Source organism: Eutrema salsugineum, unplaced genomic scaffold, assembly GCF_000478725.1.
Source record: "Eutrema salsugineum unplaced genomic scaffold, Eutsalg1_0 scaffold_11, whole genome shotgun sequence".
In the NCBI taxonomy this organism is placed as follows: Eukaryota; Viridiplantae; Streptophyta; class Magnoliopsida; order Brassicales; family Brassicaceae; genus Eutrema; species Eutrema salsugineum.
Window position 1 is genome coordinate 9,439,099 of NW_006256901.1, and position 18,461 is coordinate 9,457,559.

At 42.7% G+C, this 18,461-nt stretch overlaps 1 non-coding gene across 1 annotated transcript; it reads left to right on the top strand.

Moving 5' to 3' along the window:
* Positions 1–13,579: 13,579 nt before the first annotated feature.
* Positions 13,580–13,687, top strand: LOC112090144. Its single transcript, XR_002901494.1, has one exon. It is a non-coding gene; the product is annotated as a small nucleolar RNA R71 (small nucleolar RNA).
* The last annotated feature ends 4,774 nt before the right edge of the window (positions 13,688–18,461 follow it).

Genomic DNA, 18,461 nt, shown 5'->3' on the forward strand with positions numbered 1-18,461 from the left:
CTCAGAGGCATCCCTCTTGAGTACTCTATACCGAGGTGCACTCCCCAAGATCAGAAACCAACTCGATACAGCTTCAAATGGGAATTTTCTTGGGAAAGAGATCAATGCGGCAATGGAACTAGTCGAGAACCTAGCTATGTCCAATGACACATATGGAGAGGACTTTGACAGAGCAAACCGTACAGAGGGATCTAGTGATGAACAGCGTATGAAAAAAGATATAAGAGAGCTTCAGAGCAAGCTTGACAAGGTTTTGAAGGCGACTCAAAAGACAATAAACTTTGTAGGCGAGTTTGATGAGCAAGGGCCAAGTTTTGACAATGTTAATGAAGATGGTCTAACACAAGAGGAGCTGAATTACATAGGGAATCAGCAGAGGTATCAGCGGTTTAACAACTACAACAGTAACCCAAACCTCTCATACAGAAACCCGAATGTAGCTAATCCCCAAGACCAAGTGTACCCTGCTCAACAACAACAACAAAGCTATGCTAAAAAGGCTCCTTTTCAGAATACCTTCCAGCCCAAGCAACAGTTCAGTGGGCAACAGCACGGATACACTCAGCAGAATCAAGCGGCTCAGGGTAACAACTTCAACAACCAACCACAGCAACACAAGTTTCCACCAGGGTTCAATCCGCAGCCGATGGGTAATCAACAACAGATTCAGGGAACGGGTCAGAATCAGATGGGGAACGACGTCTGTGGGATATTACAGCAACTGTTACAGGGCCAGCAAAGGGTTGAGGGCCAGCACGCGACAATGCAGCAAGATATCAGAGAGCGTAAGCAGAATCAAGCTTCTACATCATCAAGAGGCCCGGCTTTACTGGGTAAACCGGAGCGGAACCCTAAAGAGTATGTGAACGCCATCACATTGAGGAGTGGTAATGAATTACAAACTCCAACGCCTAAGACAAAGCTCATTGAGGCCAATGAGCAATTAGAGGGGTAGGCAGCCTCAGATGATGCGTGTAAAGAAGCGGTTTTTGAGAAGGAACCGATCAAGGACAAAGGAAAAGAGGTGGAAAAGACAACCGAGCTTGAAAAGCCCTATGTTCCACCACCACCTTATCAACCCAAGATACCGTTCCCAGGGCGTTTCAAAAATAAAATCTTAGACAAAGCCAAGGCGGTCTTTGAGAAACACTTGGAGAACACGCAACTCACCTTACCCATTATAGATGCTTTCTTAGCCATACCCCAGCTTGGGAAGTTTCTAAAGGACGCGATCCTCAACAAGACAAAGGAGCTCCAAGGTATGGTGATACTGAGTCATGAGTGCAGCGCAATAATACAAAGGAGATCTATACCAAGGAAGCTATCCGATCCGGGCAGCTTTACTTTGCCGTGTGCTTTAGGTCACCTGAAGTTCTCAAACTGTTTATGTGACCTTGGAGCTTCTGTGAGCTTAATGCCTTACATGGTGGCCAAGAGATTGGGATACAAAAGCTACAAGCCGGCCAAGATCTCTCTTGTATTAGCTGATAGATCGGTTAGATTACCGGTGGGGTTGCTTGAGGATCTACCTTTGAGGATCGGTGAGATAGAAATCCCCACGGACTTCATAGTTCTTGAGATGGACGAGGAACCATTAGACCCTATCATCTTGGGCCGACCATTCTTAGCAACCGCAGGAGCCATAATAGATGTGAGAGGAGGAATGATTGAACTACACATCGGTTCCGAGACTATGAAGTTCAATCTGAAGGAGATGATGAAGAAACCGACCATTGGAGGTCAGGTTTTCTATGTGGAGGTAATGGAGGAGCTGGCTAATGAGCTCCTTGAAGAGTTAAACGCAGAAGACCCATTACAAGTGGTCTTGACACGTGAACAAAGCGAGCACGGGTACTTGAACGAAGAAAGCAAGGTGTACAAGCGTCTTTTGGACCAACCAAGGGAACTTGGAGCTGAAGCGAGGTTTTTGGAGCTCCACACGAGCAGCCTCGACATTCTAGACAGCAAGGAGTCCAAGGGAAAAGAAGAGACACCTCGGGATATCATGGCCGTGACAACTCATACCGAGGCCGATGGTAAACCGCGCGAGAATGAAGCAAAGGCCGAGGAAGCTGTTCCAAGCCAATGCAGCTTTGATGCCGATTGGAATGAGGCAGACGCACCCTCTACCAACAGGGCTCAGGTATGCGTTCTTAGGTCTGAACTCTACTTTTCCTGTGATCATAAACGATAGCTTGCTTGAACATGAAGAACGTGCATTGCTTAATGAAATAAGGAAATTCAGGAGAGCCATAGGGTATTCCTTGGCTGACATTAGAGGGATCTCTCCTGATATATGCACCCACAGGATCCACCTAGAGGACCAAGCCATGTCCTCTATTGAGCACCAACGTCGACTTAACCCGAACCTCAAAGAGGTGGTTAAGAAGGAGATACTAAAGCTCCTTGAGGCAGGGATAATATATCCAATCTCTGACTCTCGGTGGGTATCTTCTGTACACGTTGTGCCCAAGAAAGGTGGGATCACGGTGGTGAAAAACGATAAGGATGAACTCATAGCCCAAAGAACTATAACCGGCCATCGCATGTGCATTGACTATAGGAAATTGAATTCTGCATCAAGAAAATATCATTTCCCTTTACCATTCATTGATCAAATGCTTGAACGGTTAGCTAATCATCCTTATTTCTGTTTTCTCGATGGATACTCTGGATTCTTCCAAATACCAATAGATCCAAGAGACCAAGAGAAAACCACATTCACCTGCCCTTATGGCACTTATGCTTATAGAAGAATGCCATTCGGTTTGTGTAATGCACCGGCCACTTTTCAAAGATGTATGATGCACATTTTCTCTGATCTAATTGAAGAGAAAGTTGAGGTGTTTATGGATGACTTCTCTGTATACGGCTCCTCTTTCTCCGAATGTCTTGCTAATCTTTCTCAGGTTCTCAAGCGATGTGAGGAGCATAGGCTTGTCTTGAACTGGGAGAAGTGTCATTTCATGGTCCAAGAAGGCATTGTCTTGGGACACAAGGTATCAGAGAAAGGCATCGAGGTGGATAAGGCCAAGATCGAGGTGATGGTGAACCTACAAGCCCCGAATTCTGTGAAAGGAATAAGAAGCTTCCTTGGCCACGCTGGGTTCTATAGACGGTTCATCAAGGATTTCTCCAAGATAGCCAGGCCCTTGACCAGGTTATTGTGCAAAGAAGTGGACTTCAACTTTGATGAAGAATGTGAGGAAGCGTTCAAGAGAATCAAGGAGGCTTTGATCAGTGCACCGATTGTACAAGCCCCTGGTTGGTCTTTACCATTCGAAGTGATGACTGATGCATCTGACTATGCCGTGGGAGCTGTCTTGGGGCAGAAGAAAGATAAGAAGCTCCATGTGATCTACTATGCAAGCCGCACCTTAGACTCGGCTCAAGAAAAGTATGCCACCACCGAGAAGGAAATGCTTGCCATTGTGTTTGCATTTGATAAATTCAGGAGTTATCTAGTGGGATCAAAGGTTACAGTTTACACAGATCATGCAGCCTTGAGATATCTGATGGCTAAGAAGGACGCTAAGCCGAGGTTGTTGAGGTGGATCCTATTACTCCAAGAGTTTGATATGGAGATACTTGACAAGAAAGGCATTGAAAACGGAGCCGCAGATCACCTCTTCAGGTTGAGGATTGAAGAACAGGTCCCAATTGATGATGCATTACCAGAGGAGACCCTTATGCTAGTCAGGTCTTACCTAGAAGTGGAGGAAGCCAACACGATCAAAGAAAGAAGCCTACCATGGTTCGCAGATCTAGTGAACTACTTGTCTTGCGGTTTAGAGCCACCGGATCTTGATACCTATCAGAAGAAGAAGTTCTTTAGAGATGTGATGAGGTATTATTGGGATGAGCTGTACCTTTACGTGCTTAACAAGGACCATCTCTATAGGCGATGCTTGGCCGAAGAAGAAATTCATCCGGTGCTACAAGAATGCCACGGCTCATCGTATGGTGGTCATTTAGGTGCGTTCAAGACACTTGCCAAGGTTCTACAGAGCGGTTTCTGGTGGCCGACCATGTTCAAAGACGCCCAAGAAGTAGTCTCGAGGTGTGAAGCTTGTCAAAGGCACAGAAACATATCCAAAAGGAATGAAATGCCCCAAAACCCAATCTTTGAGGTAGAAGTCATCGACTGTTGGGGCATTGACTTCATGGGTCCCTTTGTAAGCTCATATGGGAATCAATATATCCTTGTAGCAGTGGATTATGTGAGTAAATGGGTTTAAGCGGTTGCATCTCCGACCAACGATTCAAAAGTGGTGGTAAAACTCTTCAAGAGTATCATTTTCCCACGGTTTGGAGTACCAAGAGTAGTCATCAGTGATGGGGGAAGCCATTTCATCAACAAGACTCTTGAGAGTCTTTTGAAGAAGCACGGAGTAAAGCACAAGGTGGCCACCCCTTATCATCCGCAAACCAGCGGCCAAGTGGAGGTTTCCAACCGTCAGATAAAGGCCATTTTGGAAAGGACCGTGAACTTATCTAGGAAGGATTGGAGCAAGAAACTTGACGATGCTCTGTGAGCTTACAGAACCGCCTACAAAACCCCCATTGGCACCTCACCGTTTAACTTGCTCTATGGGAAAAGCTGTCATCTACCGGTTGAGTTGGAATACAAAGCCTTGTGGGCAGTGAAACTTTTGAACTTTGACATCAAGACCGCACAAGAGAAAAGAGTTCTACAGCTTCATGAGCTTGAGGAGATCCGGTTAGATGCTTTTGAGAGCTCTAAGATCTACAAAGAAAGAACCAAGGCGCTCCATGACAAGAAGATACACAAGAGAGAGTTCAAAGAAGGGGACCAAGTTCTGTTATTTAACTCAAGACTGAAGCTGTTCCCTGGGAAGCTGAGGTCTAGGTGGTCCGGTCCGTTCACGATTCTTGAGGTAAGACCCTATGGAGCCGTGGTTTTGAAAGGAAAAGATGGACAAGGTTTTGTGGTAAACGGCCAGAGGGTAAAGCATTACTTGGCATCAGAAACAAAGGAGGGAGCTACCTCAGTTCCTCTACTTGAACCGGAATCAGCCTGAAAAGGTATGAAAAGTCAAACTTAGCGACGTTAAACAAAGTGCTCTTGGGAGACACCCCAAGCTTATCCATGTACATATTTCGTTTTTCATTTACTTTTTCTTTTTATTTGAAGCTTTTTGAAGGGTTTGTTAAGTGTTTCAGGAGTTATACAGTGAACCTTGAGAGTGAAAGTGAGAGAAAGCTTGAAAAAGACACGGCCTGATGAATTAAGTCAAAGAGCATACATAGCCTCGGTATCGACCCTCGGTATATTCATACCATGGTCATCTTTTACCGAGTGAAAGCTTGAGAACCTCAGCTAGATTCCTCGACTTAATTTTATCATGGTCGTGTCTGAGATGAGCTATGGTAAAATAACTAAGTGTGGGGGAGGCTCACGGTGTAAACACCTCGGTATAAGTATACCGAGGGGCGATGTTCACTTAAAACAGTCAAAAACCTTGATCCGAGGCCGCGACCAGTTTACACCAAGGCCAGCCTGGCTAAACCCCCAAGCTTCACGTGTTCTTTGCTAAAAACAAATGACCTCGGCATGATGCCCTCGTGGTGGAGCGTGCCGAGGTACTCGGTTTCAAGAAATGATCAAAAGCAAGAACACATGAAACACTTAGAACGAAGAAGAGGCTTTGCGAGGTCCAAAGAAGAGACGTGGAAGCTATGGGGATTTACTCGTTGGCACGGGCTCAGCCAACTCGGCTTGGTACCCTCGGGGTGGAACAAGTCGAGGCAGCTCAGAGTAACACGAGAAAATTTGGCTTGGTCCGTACAGCCCACGTCATCCCCATACCGCGTCCATTTGAAGGGTTGAGCGGCATTTTGATTTGAACACCCGGTCAGAGTAGTTTTTGGCGCGGTCAACGGCTGGAGCTGGAGCAGAAGGGGGGACCAGTCCCACAACAGTCCAAATGCCAGCTGGAAAGCGCGCTCCAGCCCATACCAACCTCCATACTTAGCCAAAACGCAGAGTTTGCCCTCTTGACTCTTTTCTCTGCATTTCACGAAAACAACTCACTCATTTGTCGTTCATTTTGCGTGATTCCAAGCGTTCTAGACTCGTTAGGGTGTTGTCTACTCTGCATAAGCATCTCATTCAGCTTAAATCTTGCATTCCCAAAGGTATTTGCATCTTAAAGAACTCATCTTTTTCCTTCATTCTTTGCGAGCTTAAATGTTTGTAAAATGTGGAATCGATTCTTTTAGAGTATATCGGCCTTTGAGAACAATTTTTTAAATTCCACCAGGGTAGACAACACACGAAAAACCGGTCTTTGCATTTAATATCACTTGCTCTTGAGTTTTTAAAATTCTTGAGGAAATGCGCTTGGAATCGGTCTTAATGATGATTTGTGTGTTTGAGCTGAAATGTCTAGATAACTTGTCTCTAATCGGTTGTTCTGGCTTGTTATTACTTTCCTTGATGTTTAAAAAAGCTATGAATACCAGTTCTGTTAGAGAAAAAGTTTTGTACTTGCCAATCTTGAGATACATGTGCTTAACGATATACTTGGTTCTGACAGTTTCTTTGAGAATCTCCCTTGCAGATGGCCGGAGACCGAACCGTTCCTACCCACGAGACAAACAAAAGTGCGGGCAAGAAGAGAGTCTTGAAGGGAAAAGCCGTTGCCGTGCCACATAGTGGAGGGACCAGTAAGAAACCCTCGATGCGACCCGATGACGAGCCAACCCCCAAACGAGCAAGAAATAATGAGCTCACTCTGGCACCAGCTCTCGAATCAAAGAGGAACGGGAAGAAGGCAGCTGTGGGATCGGATGACGACGAGCCTGGAGCCTTAGTCCCTTATGTAGACAACGGTGACAAAAAGTCCAAGAAAGAACCAAAGGCCGAGCCCGAGGAAGAACACTTCCCAACTACTGAGGAATACTTGGACCACTTTAACTCAATAAGAGTGGCTCAAGGTCGCTTCCCTGACTTGGAGTTGCTGAGGAAACTCGAGATACTTGATGACGTGACCCTCATTTTTGAGAATATGGGCTTGGCAAAGTTCTTTGAGATGAGCGATGTTGCCTATGAAGGGATTACACAGCAGTTTCTTGCAACCTTGGAGGTCATCATCTACCCCAAGAGAGATCCAAAGCGTTTACATGGCAAAGGATTCGGCCACATTGAGTTTGAAATGGATAGCGTGCACTACAAGGTCAGTTTCAAGGAGCTTGATGAAATCTTTGGGTTTGAAAGGAATGGAAGCTCGCTTGACAAGTTTGTGTACCCTCGTGATGAGTTGGCCGCCTTGTGGGAAACGATATCTTTTGGACCTTACCTCGGAGGCAAGAGCAAGACAAGCTGCATAAGGAACCCTGCGATCAGATACACAAACCGCGTCCTAGCATCAACATTCTTCTCGACCTTTAACCCTGATGTTATTCACACGGCCGAGCTTGAACTGTTGGGACTCGGACTGAAGCCGTTCATCACTCAAATGAAGAACAAGAAAGAGTTCCAAGGGCCGCTGCATGTACCATCATTGGGTGCATTCTTTGCCATTCAAATGCTCACTTATCGGCACAACGTATGGTGCGACCGCAAGAAGCGAGGAGCAAGAAGACTTCAGAACAGTTGGATAGTCACCAAGATCCTGAGGGCTCAAGGGTTTATATTCCCTGATTCACCAAAGAAGCCGAATCTCATTGATGAGTTATACCTAAGTAAAAGTGGTTTCTTCGGAGGCAAGTCAGGGGACAAATGGGTTTACAACTTCACCCTACTGCATAGAGACGGCACGCAGGTTCTACTGCCTAACCGAAGCCTCACCATGCTCGACAAGCAGTGTAACGTCTCATTCTATGTCCTCAAAGATCAGTTGTATAACCCAGCTCTCGACCCACCAACACGCAAATGCACCAAGGCAGCACCTAGCAAACCCGAGAACACTAATGGCCCGGAAGATTGTGATAACGAGGAGCAGAGACAGTATGAGAGAAGGATCGGAGCAGGCCGCTATCACTTTGATCCGCAAGTGTGGGGTGAGCCTGAATACCACACCAAGAAGCTGTATTCACGAGTGAACACCCTCCAAAAGTGGTGTAAGTGGCAAGACAAAACCATCCACGCATTGGTGGATTGTGTAAGGCATTTGAAGAAGAAAGTAAAGCAGCTCACGAGGCCATCCTCACCGGATAAGAACTCAGCGACCTCAACCGCACCGATTACAGAAGAAGGAGTTGGAGAAAGCTCAAACGCGAGGAACCCGGAGTTTCCACCAGGCAAAGAAGACTGGATCGATCCAGCCACGGCTTTCCTGCCTGAACCCTCAGAAAGCAGCCCACCACGTCAGCCCACTCCCTCCTGCTCAACATCGAATCCCTCGCACTACTTGGGATCCGACCTCTCCGACTAAGGTATCGACTTCAAACCTTGTACATATGCATCTTGTATATATCATCTTGCATTCGTTCAGTTTGTCTTTCCACTTCGCTCACACGCTTCTATAACACAAGGGACTGTGTTATCTAAGTGTGGGGGAGGAGCTTTGTGTTTGCTAATCTTGTTTTCTTTGTTCTTATTTGACTTTTTTACTCTTAAGTCTCATTTAGCTTAGCACATATGATAAAACCGAAAAACACAAAAAAATACATCATTCTAGTTGCATCTCGCATTTTAAGATCGAGTCTAGTTGCATCATGTAGGATTGCATCAGTGCAAGGAGCAATGATAGATTTTTTCCTAGAGAGTAAATCACTTGAGAACTTGAACTAAATATGCTTGTGAAACTCATTCTGTGCTTGTAAAGCTTGAAACGATTTGAATCTGAGAAGCAAGTTTGAATTACACTCAACTCTAGCTAAGTGATAACCCTGAACTTGAATTGTAAATATCTTTTGATGCATTGCTTGAGTAGGCTTGTGGATACCGATATACATACTTGAGCTAGAATCATTGTTTTTACCACCCTCCTTCCTTAGCTCAAGTAGCTGAATCCGCATCATGGATCAGTTCCCTCACCTTGAACCTATCTTTCTTTCGAGCCAATGTTTGTGTGTGAATTGTAAGGCCACCTTGGGCTGAACTTGGCAGAAAGTGTTAGGTTTAGAGCGACAAGGGCTTGGCTCATTGAGTGATATGTTCCAACATCAAGGAACTGAGAGTATTGGCGAGAAATAAGTGTGGGGGAAAATACTTGTTGGTGAGTGGAAAAAGGTGAGCTGAGTGGAAAAGTGAGAGTGGAAATAGCTAGGGGAATGAATGAAAATGAATTAAGTCCTGGATCTGAAAAGATAAGCTCTGAAATGAAAAGAAGCCAAAGGCTCAAGTGTTCTGAAATGAAAATGAAAAGAGGCTATACGCAATGAAAGAAAAGAGCTGCGTGAATAAGTGAAAACCAAGGCTTGAAAATAAAAGAAAAAGGCGAGTCCCCTAGTGAAAAGAAAATGATTGTGAAGATAGAGGATTCTGAGAGGGTGAGAAGTAAGAAACGCTTTGAGTGGAGTGTGGGGTGTGATGAGTCTTGCCCTTGTATGCATCAGTTGCTTTTTACCTTTAGCATTCTGCCGAAGTTTGGTCGTTCATAGAGAGATCCTTGTTGCATTGCACCCGCTTGAATATCGATGAGATCATTTTTTATCTCATGACCTTACCCTAGCCAAGCCAGCCTATTTGAACATTGCATCATTTGATTCACCGGTTACAAACTTAATGAATGTGAAAGAGTTGAATGTGATAATGACTTGTGGAGATTCCGTGCTTTAGTTGGAAAATATCTGAGTATAGCTTTGCATTGCATATTTGAGCATGAATCCGAGTTCTCTTAGTGGTCACTTCTTTCTAAAAAGGAAATATGAGCTCCAGCTGCATTACAACCTCTCTCTCTCATTTGTTCTTTTTGCTTGAGGACAAGCAAAGGACAAGTGTGGGGGAGTTGATATGTCTATATTTTACATCATTTAGGTTGCATTATAGAGTCCTCATCATGTGTTTTCTCATGTAAATTGAGTCTTTAGGCATCAAAATAGGACTTAGGGCTTGCATTAGGTCCCAAAGAGTTTTGCATGTTTTGAAGTCTTTATCAGGAGCTTTGGAGACCAATTGGAGCCTAAGAAGAGGAACAGAAAAGAAAACGGTGAAGAAAAGGGTCAAAAATGGTGAAAACCGCTTGGAGGAATTTCTCGGCCAAATCTCGTACCAGCTGGTCGTAAACCTCGGCCAAAATGTTTACCGGATGCTCATTACCGGCCAAAAACCTTACCGATCGGCCAGAATCGAGTATCGAGTGCAAAAATACCACGGGACAAGTTTTTGACCGAGGCAAGGATTTTTACGACCAAAAGTTGTCCTTGCCCGCGCAATTCAGAGATCAACAATCCGGGGAACCTTCCGGTCCGAATCAGTTGGCGGGGTCTTCACCAAAGTCGGAGATAATCAAGCAAAGATTCCAGAACAGTTGGAATCATCCAATTCGGACCAGTGGAAAGAAAGATATGGCTTCCGGAGCATACACCAGCATTGCACGTACCCGAGAGCTGAACGGCGAACTTCAAAGATCATGGCGGACGGAGCCCCTCCTGTCCGAACCAGCTTACCCGATCTTCATCAAAGTTCGAGAGCCATGGAAGATCTTCTCAAAGCCTTTGGAATCGCTCAATTCGGAGCAAAGGTTTGGAAGATAGGGTCTCCGGAGTTCACATCAGTCTAAAAGTCTATTTTCCGGTGATTTCAATGCGGCGCAAAGATGTGAAATCCAGGAAGCCTTCCACTCCCCATGCTCCGATGGTTTCTTCACCAAAGTTCGAGCTTATTGAGTCATCTTGACTGTGGAACTGGTCCCAGAGGAATTGGAGTCGTGTGCTGAAAGTTACTGCTTCCGGAAGATGACATGGTCGATACAAGCCTAAATGAGTTGCGATACGCGCTAAGTGTTTTCACAAGCCTCGGTATCTTTACCTTGGCATCACTCAAGTCGAGGCTCATATCTTGGAAGTATTCTGGACTAGACCTCGTGCCAAAGCCTTGGCATGATTAGATCGAGGCATGCATACGTAAGAACTGAAGCTGGAAACGACTAAGTGTTGAAAGTACACCTCGGTGTAATGACCTCGGCGTGCATGCCGGACTGTGTTCTCCCAAGCACCTCGACATCTTGACCCCTCGACATTTTATCCCGAGGTCCCTTGTCACGAACCCAGAATCAAGAACAGAATGGCTCAAGAACACACACGTGAGGATGGATCAAAGACTAGGGTTCATGCATGTTCTTGACGTGTTTTTCACGAGATCTTCATCTGGATCCTGACTCACGTGCACACCTCGGCATAAAGACCTCGGCTTCACTTTCCGACACACCGTGGCACTCACCCATCAACCCAAGGAAGCGGTTCAGTACCTGGTTTGTTCCAGGCTGACCCGCGACACTTTCCCTTTGCTATAAATACATTTTGAGACTAAAAACCTAGTTATCTTATCTCTTATCTGTTTTTAGCTTTAAGAACTTGCCTCTTTTGTGAAACTTGATTAATCTAATCCGATATCTCGTTTTTGCATCAGAATCTTGTTCTCTCTTTATTTCTTTTATCATCCAGCATCAAAACTCCTTATCATGACTAGCTACACGTCTTGCAAAAGACTTAGTGAGCTCGTTATGATCAGTGAGTAGTCGTTTAAGCGGCTTTAGATAAGTAGATTAGGGTGCTTTCAAGATAGATTAGTGGGTTTAGGTGTCTAGTCTTGCATGTTTCATTCTTTAACCGACAAGATCTCTAGGCTGGATCCAAGCATATCACTTGAGGTTCAGATCTGAGGCATATCTCGCATCAAAAGTGTTTGTAGAAATGTCTGAACCACTCGGTTAAAGGTTTAAGAGTCTTTCATCGCGAGAGTGATAGTTTGTTCTCTTAAATGACATATTTGAACTGAATCTTATTGCTGATTGATTCGTGCTTCTCAAAAGACATTTTGGTATGAAGGAGGATCAGTTTAGATGTTTAATACTTTCATGAGAAGATTAACATGCCTTGAGTTCAAAGTTAAATGAAATCGCTTGATAAAATGATTCATTAATCCATTAGTTTAACTTAGAAGCACCCGAGTCAAATATCCTGTCTAAAGCTTCTGCCTTTATCATTCATTATCATCATCTGAATCACCTGTTTGTTGTTTGCATCTTGATTAGTTTAAATCTCTGTTTTTATTTAATTTTATTGCTTATTTGCTTGTTAATCATCGTCACCAAACTTTTACCTTCTTGTCTTGACTTAAGAGAACAAATGACATAGGCTAGTGTCTCGTTTACAAGCTTGGTTTGACACCCTTATACTACTTTGACAAGGGGATTGATAACCCTTCTAAGAGCCTGAAAACTCTTAGTTATCAATCATCATAACTCCTTCTTCAAGAGTTAAAGAATTTGTTAGAATACCCTTCATGTATTTTCTTAAAGCGGGAATCATAGCACAAGCTTCTATGAAAGGTAATCTCACGTTTAATTGATCGATTAGCTCTTTCAGCTTAGCTTTTTCTTTCTCCTACTTCGGGGCTCTTAAGGCTCTAGGATATGGTGGTTTAGATTTATAGACACGAGTTGGTGGGGGTGGAATCGGGTCTTCTCCGAGAATTTCTCGGGGTATATCTTCTCTTGCTTCTTCTCCATCCTTCTCTCCTACAACTTCTTTTTCAACATCTTCAACCATGATTCCTTCTCTTTCTTTTTCCTTTTCCTTACCCTTTTTCTCATCTTCGGGATCTATAGGAAATTCAGGCTCTTTGTAAGCTAATCCACTCCTAAGGGTGATAGCTTTCACATGATCGGAGGGATCTGCTTCGCTTGAGCTTTTGAAAGAATTTTCACTTGGCTCTTCTCCGGTATTATCTATGTTTTTGGAATTAGCTTTGATCATCAGGCTAAGGAGGGTGGAAAAATTTTCATTGAAATCTTCTTGCATCATTTTTAGTTCAGATCTAAGATCACTAATTTCTTCAGACCTAGATTTTTCAAGCTCTAGCATTCTTTTGTTTAGATTTCCAGTTTCAGAAGAGGGAAAACTAGGATAGGGATTGTAATTAGCTTGAATAGCCCAGATAGGTTCGGAAGATGGTTTCCCGCGGTCGTAAGGCTCGCGACCGCGGTGAAACAGGTCTTGGCCGCGGTCAGAACAGACACGACCGCGGTGAAAGCTTTGTTGGCCGGGGTCCAAATGAATGGATCCGCGGTGATCAGAAACAAAGGAAAATTCTTGGATTTGATAGACTTCGGCAGTGTTCATCATCTCTTGATCATAAGAATCCATCGGGTTGTCCCAACCATCAAAGTTACACGTATTGTGTGCCTTGTTTGGTTGTTGCAATCCAAGTTGACTCATTATGTGATGGAGACACTTCATGACTTCCGAAATCTCTTTTTTCATCTCAGGAAGTGCAGGATTACAAAAGGTTGCTTGATTACGGATGCTGTTTGCGAAATTGTTGATGAAAACACGAGCATCTTCTACAGATCTAGTTGAGAAGTCTCTATTACTTGCTGTGTCGAAAGAGTGTTGTAACTCTGGAGTAATGCCTCGATAGAAGATACCCATCAGGTATTCTTCGGTATATCCGTGATGTGGACAATCTCTTTGATATTCCCTAAATCTTTCCAAAGTATCTAAAAGATCTTCATCTTCTTTTTGTTTAAAATTTATTATCTTGTTCCTTAAGAGATTAGAACGGTTTCTAGTGTAAAAACGATTTAGGAAAGCCTTTCTACACGCTGCCCACGTTTTTAGTGAAGCAGGTTCTAAAGATTTTAGCCTTTTGCTGGCATTGTTTCTCAAAGAGAATGGGAAAAGACTTCACTTGTGGTAATCCCCATTTTCTGTAATGGTTGCACATAATTCTTCGAACGTCTCGATATGGTCCATTGGGTGTTCGGATGAATACTAAGTGGATATAGTGTACCTTAATTTCGGTTTTGCCATCCTCTGGCAAGGCTGGTTGAATAGCTCTTCGATCTCCCATGAACTTCTCGAGTGAATCAAAACTTCCAATCAGTTCATCATCACCTTCATGTTTTACCGATCCGATTAGCTCATTTTCATCATAGATCGCTTCTTCAAACTCATCGTCAGTCAGATCATCGTCGCTTGGATCACCATCCACACGATATGGTAGATCACCAAGAGTCCCGGGAACATGTTTCCGGTCTCCCATTGTAGAAAAACCTGAAAGATTCAAGAGAAAAAGTAAAAGTAAACAAGTGTTTTAATGGATTTAAGCTGGGATTCGCAACGAAACAAATCAAAGTCCCCGGCAGCGGCGCCAAAAACTTGATGCGATTGTAAACGGGGTATTCAGGCTTTAAATTTATAACCCCTAAATGTCTGCAAGTGCACAGAGGTGCGCTGTAGTACTTAGGGTATCGATCCACAGAGACTTAGTTGTTTCAATACGAATTCACGACAATGCTTAAATCAAACTAGAACTAAACAGGTTTAGGTTTTGGTTTTGGGTTTTGTTGACACTAAATCTAAACTAAAAAGCAAGGCAAATGAAAGCAATTGAAAATGAAACACAGTAAGCAAGTAAAAATCGAAAACAAATGAAAGCAGGGAAAAATCGATTGGAAGTAGAAGGCTGTAAACAATTAAAGACAAACGCTGGGCTCAAGGGGTTTCGCAGGGATTCATGGATTAAGCTATGTCGATTTTAAACAAGTGATAAAGGTAATCAACTATGTATGTTCTAGAAATCGAGGCACAGAAGTATGAATAGCCTACTTTCGCAGCACTAAACAACTATCTCTCGCAACCCTGATCAGTAGGTTTCCACTCTGATCCTAGAAGGGAGTGGATGCAATAGCAGAACAAGACTCATCAACATTCACAACTCAACTACAGGTAGGTTTCCACTCCTATAGAATTATTTCTCGTTTCACCCTAGTTCAGACAATCAATGAAAACTTTCGTAACATATCATATCAGATCGGCTTCTAAGTGGCCAGCAAAGAATCACGCAGTAAAATCAAAGGCAAACTAATAACATCTAGAAGATTATAAATCCTAAATCTATCGATTCATAAGCAAAGACACACAAAATTCCCTTTGAACCATCCCTTTAAACCCAACTGGGAAACTACTCAAACACAATGTAACAAAGTATCATAGAGTATTGAAAGTTGCAGGAAAGTAAAGAAAACAGAGAAGAAAAACGAAGAACGGAAAAGCAGACGGAGGCGCGATGACTTCCTCCAGCGATGGCTCCTTCTCCTTAATACGGCGGCCTCCTCTCTAGGGTTCCACACGAAATCCCTCTCTCTCTCTAGGTTTGTCTATATTTCGGTCTCTATTGGTCTCCCTCTTTAGAATGACCTAAAGAGGGTATTTATAGTTTTTGGAGTGGTCTTGGACACTTAGGTCTTCAAAAATAACAAAAGGAATTGATTTGGGCTTTAATTAGGTCGTCTGGGAAGTGAACGACTACTGGCCGCGGTCGCGGTGCTTCTACCCGTGGGGAAATAGGCTTTGGCCGCGGTCCCGGTTGATGTCGTCTTCCGAAACTGCATTTTCTGTCTTTATTGCATCGGGTGTATCTGAAGATCTAACCGTTGGATTGTCTCCAAACTAATTGCATTAGAAAGCTGGTTGTATCCTCTATGTTGTCACATATTTTGGGGGTGATCAGACGGTGAGAAGATCTTCATCGCTTGTCATACTTCTGACAGTCTGCATTTATCTAAAATTGCTCATTGTTCCAAATTGCATATCTTTTGCCCAAGTTTCCTGAAAAGTCTTTTGAAACTCTAAAACATTGAAAACACTTTAAAAACTATTGAAAACAGAGTTAAAACACCTGCATAAGATACAATTATGATCCATAAAAGATGTCAAAATACGGTGTTATCACACACCCTCACTGAGTTTTCCCAAAATACTCACCCCTCTCTTCTTTTTCAGGTAAGACCGATGACTAGTTTTTGTGGCGGTTGTTGTGAAGTTGCTTCCGGGGACCATGGGTGCATTTTAGTTTTAATAAGAACTTAATTATATTTTCTTTAAGTTTTCTTCAAATATTCAAAACTCAGTTTGTTAAGACGTTTCAAGTTTTCGGTTTATTTATTTTTAATAAAGGATTTTAGACACTAAATAAATATTCAATGAGGTTATTATTCTTTTTAAAAGTTGTTAAATGAGTACAAATCAAGTTATGTTTAATTTGCAAGATTAGGATGTCTCAGTTTGGTATCAGAGCATAAGGTTAGCGAAACCGGATCTGACCCGGAGGCGTTTTGGGACTTGTTTAAATTTTGAATCGGTTAAAAAAATGGATTTCTTTTCTGACTTCGAATTTCTGAATTCAAAAACGGGTTTATAAATTTTGGATTTCAAAAAAATATATATATATATTTTTTTTAATGTTTTGATTTTTTTTTCCCTTAGAAGAAAACCATAGCTTTCAAAGCCCAATAGTGAAAGGAAGTATTGAAGCAAATTCTTTAGAGTTTCTAAAGTCTCTAGAGCCTAATTTTCGTGGCCTTAAGGTAAGGAGAAGGGAAGCCCAACTTAACGATTGATAAGAAACAGATTTGAATTAATTAAAAACAAAGATATATCTTAACAATGATAAGGTATTTTCACAGAAGATGCAAAGAAACAAAATAAAAATGAATGATGTCTAGGGTTTTTGCCAAAAAAAGTATTTATAAAAGGAGGTCTGGACCGGGTTAGCACAGGACAAACTGGGTACTGACCCGGCTTTGATGGGTCTTGAAGCTTGCACTGGTCTAGATCCTCTAAGTGTGCAGCTTGGTGTAGAGAGGTCCCTTGAAGAAGATGCTTACACCGAGCTAGATCATCTCCATATGTTGCTCGGTATAAATGGAGTTATTTTAGGGAGATGCTCACATTGGACTTGAAGGCCTCGGTGTGTAGCTTGGAATCCTTTCATCACAATTTGCACCGAGCACCACATCCTTTGAATATTGCTCGGTGTAGTTTTTGGCGAGAAAGGTGAGCTGGAAATTAATTGTTGACACCAATCTGAATCAGCTCCATGTCTTGCTTGGTATCTTCACGGCAGGAGTTTCATCGACCAACACATCTCCTGAAGCTTGCTCGGTGTAGCTTCCAAGCCTCGACCTCTCCTCAGCTCTGATCAAGATTCACTCCAAGTGTAGACCAGTGTGAAGCTCTTAGTGAAATGGCCTTAGAAATGAGCTCACACAGATCAAGAATGGCTCGTTTCTTAGCTCGGTGTAGTGCTTCAAAGGGATGTCTTCTCAGCTGCACCGGTGTGTTCCCATACCGTAGCCTCAAACCGGTGCACAAAGCTGCACTTGCTTACTTCGCATCCCCATAATTAGTTGAACTTTTAATCTATAATACATATATCTATATATCTATATATATATATATATATATTAATTCATTAATGAATTAGGTGGAGCATGGAGATACAACATATGCGCTTTGGTTCCATGAATTGCTCGGAGGCCCTATATCAAAGATAACGATTGCACCCATGTATTACAGACGCGGATATATATTCCATACATTCAAATACGGCACTCAAAGGGCTACGGATAACTATGGAGTATATGTGAAGGGCGAGATACATTTTTATGGAGTGCTGCAAGACATCATTACATTAGAATACCCTGGCTGCCTAGGTTTGAGATGCGTTATTTTCAAATATGACGGGTTTGATCCAACAATTGGACGAGGTATCCAAAAAAACAAAATTGGCACAGTGGATGTCAACCAATCTCGTCATTACAATAAGTTTGAGCCATTCATACTCGTATCACAAGCAGAACAAGTATGCTTTATTCCATATCTCGTGTTCGCACAATTGGTGCTCAATGGTTATCTGTCATTAAAATTTCTATGAGAGGGCGAATTGTGGGGGTGGGGGTGGAACAATCTTCCAATGCAAGAAGATCACTCCTACGATATCGCAGATCCAAGTGAAAGAACTGACGTTATCCTCTTGATAGATCCTCAAAACAGACAAGCTCAATATCTTCCCGACGATACAGAGGAAGAAAATGAGGAAGATTAGTTTGAGGAAAGTGATGAACTTAATGATGAAGATTCAGAAGGCTCGTCATCTGAAAATGAATCATGTGATTTGTAAACGTATTTGAAACTTTTATATTGTAATATAATTATGTTCCAGAATTTTCTACAATTGTTAAACTTATATATTGTAAAATAATTAAACTTCTATATTTTAAATATTGTTATATAATTTTATGAATTCATAAATTTTTTACGACGAATTGACAATGAATCGTCGTAAATTGTATGCAAATATAAATATAACATTTATTTTATACCTTGGTCTTTTCATTTCCTGCGCCCGCGCGTAGCCTTGTTGTTTCCCGCGAGTGGCAAAAAACCATATTTAACAATGAATTAGCGATGATCCTGAAGTCCTTTATATAGCGCTCAGATCTCCTACTCATTTGCTCGTTTCCTTCTTCATTCTTCGAGACGAT